This window comes from Nuphar pumila, chromosome 2 (assembly GCF_984573655.1).
Source record: "Nuphar pumila chromosome 2, dmNupPumi1.hap1.1, whole genome shotgun sequence".
NCBI lineage: Eukaryota > Viridiplantae > Streptophyta > Magnoliopsida > Nymphaeales > Nymphaeaceae > Nuphar > Nuphar pumila.
In genome coordinates, this window is record NC_143250.1 from 68,926,822 (window position 1) to 68,931,122 (window position 4,301).

General features: G+C 40.5%; 1 long non-coding RNA gene across 1 annotated transcript; it reads right to left on the minus strand.

The window, feature by feature from the left end:
• Positions 1–656: 656 nt before the first annotated feature.
• LOC149845692 (uncharacterized) lies at positions 657–3,019 on the minus strand. The gene is made up of 3 exons (XR_016430468.1): positions 2,895–3,019; positions 2,350–2,431; positions 657–906 (listed from the first exon to the last, which is right to left on the minus strand). It is a non-coding gene; the product is annotated as an uncharacterized LOC149845692 (long non-coding RNA).
• Between the last annotated feature and the right edge of the window lie 1,282 nt (positions 3,020–4,301).

Here is a 4,301-nt window from a genome sequence, read left to right on the forward strand (position 1 = left end):
ATGTCTACAAGGATACTTCTGTGTAAGTTGTTAGGCTGTATGTCTGTGATTCTGTGTTTGATTTTTTTTAAGACGACCTGCTTGGGTTTAGGGATGGCAATGGACCGGGGATGGAGGTTTGGATTTTGAGACGGGGCGGGGGTGGAAACCTTGTCCCCCAGCCCCACCCTGGTCCACTGCCATCCCTACTTGGATTCGGCTAGCCTGGCTCGGGCTCAAGTTTGAGCTCCGCTTGCCTATTAAGGAGCACGAGCCTCTCTCTCTCTCTCTCTCTCTCTCTCTACGCACGCATACACCTAGCAATCTATTCAACAGATTATGATAAAGAGTTTTTGAATGTCCAAATTGGATGTCAAAAATATGGAAAGATATATTACAAATTTTAATTATTAATCAAGAGAAATTTTGTTGAAAGAAGAAAAGCATGGGTTTCGATAGATGCAAAGCGTTCTATACTTCTATTAATTCGTTCATTTTAACTCTAGAATAAAGTTTTTTTTTTGTTGGCGGGGGGGGGGGGGGGTATGCTAACCTAATAAACATTGCCTTTTACATGAATCGTTTTTTTTTTTGAGGTTTTTATGCAACCGAAACATGCGCCAGCGAATCCATGCAGTTGTCCTTTTGTTCCTCATAATTTGTGCTTGGACCATAAGTTGGCAACAAAAAATATTCACTTGGAATGTAAATAAACTTATATACAACGAAAGAGACGAAAGAAGTACAATATGATCCTTGATACCCAGTTTTTATTCCCAGGCCTGGCATTTGACTTGAGACATCCTCTTTTAAAAAACAGGAGTTGGCATCGTGTGCCTTTCTTCTTATTCTTCCTCCACTTTAGGTCCATTCTTCCTCTCACAATTACTTCGCTCTTTGTCACGTCCACCTCATAATTCACTATGCCTGAAATTTTTATCAGGTCAGCAACAATAAAATAAGAATCATGAAAGGGGTGCTGCCCTAATTTATAACACATGATATATGACTTGAAAATTAGACAATGGCGTACGTGGATTGGGATAATGACAACTAAATAGTTATTAAAAGGAAACATGGACTTTTTTTAGTATGAGAGACGTGTCCTTGTTATCAACCGCGAGTAGCTTGGTCTTTTAAGAATGTCAACCAGGGGTTAGTACACCAAACCTAATTCATTTGTATTCCGGGTGCCCGTCTCTTGATAAAGTAGGCGATCAGACCCCCCTAACCTCTCTCTCTCTCTCTCTAAAATTATATGCACTGGCTAAATCCGATCCAAATCGGTATCGGATCTATATTCAATATTGCACTTACATGCAACTAAGACAATCTCCCGCATGATTGATTTTGGGCTTTTATTCTTCATTTACATGTGCCCACTCTAAATGGATATGGATGCAAACCATGACCCATATCCATTCTTGTTTGATCTCTCTCTCTCTCTCTCAAAGTTATATGCACTGATTAAATCCGATCCCAATCCGTATTGAATCTATATCCAATATTGCACGTACATGAAACTAACGCATGCTCCCACATGGTTGATTTTGAGTAATTCTTTCTAAATGAATATGGATGCACATCCTGACCCATATTCGTTCTTGTTTGATGCAATTGTACTCGAGGTCCAAGGGTGGTCACCTATCACCTTGGGAATGTGAACTCGAGGTCCAAGAGTGGTCACTTCATGCAAAAGGGGCAAGGGATAAGATAGTCTTCAATTCAATACTCGGCGCCTTCACGCAGCTCATGAAAGAGAGCAGATCAGGTCGAAGAAACCTTTGACAGAAAAGCATCAAAAGAAGCTTGTATGCTGTTCATTGCCAAGATGAACGACACACCTGAAAAGTTTCCGAATGAATGGCTATAGGATTTGTTTAGAACACCTCTGGTTTGGTGGGTTTTTAAGGTCCATCTTTGTGATACAACCTGTCATCTGTGGGGGCTGACAGTGGGGTCCTACAGCAGATGGAGGGTGATCAGGTGCAGTATCACACCAAAAGTGTGCAATCATGTTGCACCTGATCTTCCCTCTGCTTCATCCCCTAGGATCATATTCCTGCCTATGATTGTTGTGAATGACCTGTGCAAAGTTCAGGCCTGCACACTATATTGAAACTTGAAAGGGCACTCAATTGTTGCTCAAGCTAGTGACCAAGCAGGCTGCATGAACCTTTCCAAGATATGGAAATCTAAACGGCTCACCAGGTAACATCACAGCAAGAACCAAAAACAGAGGAAGAAGATCTTACGTAAAAGATCATTAGAGGTGTCCAAAATTCCAACATTCAAATGTGTATTAGAAAAGGAAGACTGTGGAATAGCACATAATATGCATGCAAGTCATTCATTCATAGAAGTACACACCATGAACCTTAGAGAGAAGGAGAGAAACTCTTTCTTGGCAATGATCACACCCTATATCGGCTCTCATAACGATCGTCTGGACCTGCATGTACATGATAAGCCATTAATTGGTATGTATTAAACTCAATTTCAGAAGATATAGTGTAGATTAAACATTTAACATCCTCATATACAGGTAGGTTTTTACAATTCATTATCATGCTTTTGTTGCTCATATATAGCATTTAACTTGGTGTGCTCATTTCTCATGCTTTATCATCCGGCCAAACCAGGGTAATATTTCCTTTAAATTGGCTGTAGAATACATGAGAAAGGAAAAACTCATATTTCATCTTCCTTCAAATTTCATGGTTTGTGTCATAAAAGGTATTTTTGGCATTTTTTCTGAAAACAAAACGGATTCCTAATAGAAAGTCAGGCTTGGAAGTCGATGTCTTCAACTGGTACTTCAGAATCTTTTGCAAGGATAAGCCATGTACTTCAAGTTTGATTACAAGGATAAACCATAATAACACAAAAATATTTCATGTTTTTGGAAAACTTACATTGGGCACTGAGAGGTTCTCTGCAGATATGAGAGTCTGGTTCTCAACCTCCCCCATTCTCACATCTTCATTCTTCAATTCATATCCCCCCTTAAGTACTGTTCCTTGTTATGCTTGTTTTGGGCTCCTATAATGGTCCTTAAATGCAATGAAATACTAGTAGTTAGGCTGACCATATAAGTTTACCTTCTCCGTAGGAAGGTTGTTGGAAAGAGGAACTACCACTAAATTAACCCTTCATCACGCTACCACGTTTCTCTTCTGTAATGAAAGTGGCCCTGGTTTTTCTTCTTCACCTTTTGACTTAATTATTGAACCTAATCCAGTGCAATCGAGTGAACTTGGCTCAGGCCCAGTTTAAAGCCCTACGTTTCAAATTTAAGGGTGCAAAAGTACTCCATATGTTTCTGCAACTCCTTAAGGGGGAGAAGACGATCATGAACGTCACCAAGCTGAAGGGATGTTATGAGTTTGAAACTCGAGACACACATGCTTACATACGTGGTGCTCTTTGGGATCCCGAGCATGAGATGTAGCTAACTGCCCTGTTCGGGGGGAGGGGGAGCATATAACCTGCTTTGTTGAAACTCCAAAAAGTGGAAGCTTGGCGTACTCCCTGATGGGCATGGAGACCTCAAGGGTTTTACCAAACAGGAGGGAGGACAGATAAAGTGATTTTGACAAAACGGAACATAATTTTTTTTTTGTTTCGAAATCACCACCATCCATCACTTCAATCACCACCATTCATTGTGAAATGATGACATCATCACTTTTGTGGGTCCCACTGCTTTTAAGGTGGTGATTAAAGTGATGGACGACGGTGATTTCAAAACACAAAAATTTTGTGATTGTCAAATCACGTGGTGAACCGGAGGTCTTCTAATGTGCGGTGGGTGATGAGGGGGTTTACAATAGGCAGCCAGAAATGACCCAGTCTGTCATGCTGGATTATACTTCAAGATAAAGACGTATGGACTAATAAATTTGGGCGATATATTATCACGAAAAATAACTAATGGAGCCCAAGCATGTCAAAAGGATATGGACTTTTCTTTTGTGGCACACCAAGTTTCATGTACAAAGGAACCTATACGAATATGCAAGTTGATTCCGGCGATCAAATTGCTAAAATTACAACTTTATTCTTTATTTTTTTTTAAAGGTAAGCTGGGGTTAAGAAGACCCTTACCATTATACAACTATACCTTTGACCAAGGTGGTATCCCATGTGGTAAGCGGGGTCCTGTGCCAAGCTGAAGGCCCAGGTTCGAATCACTCTGCCACATGGGGCTTAAGAGATATCTAGTAAGGGTCTGCCTAACCCCAGCTTGCCTTAAAAAAAAAAAAACACTACACCATTGGGTTTTGAACTTGTATCGTCCCCATACAAGGTTGCGTGCACTA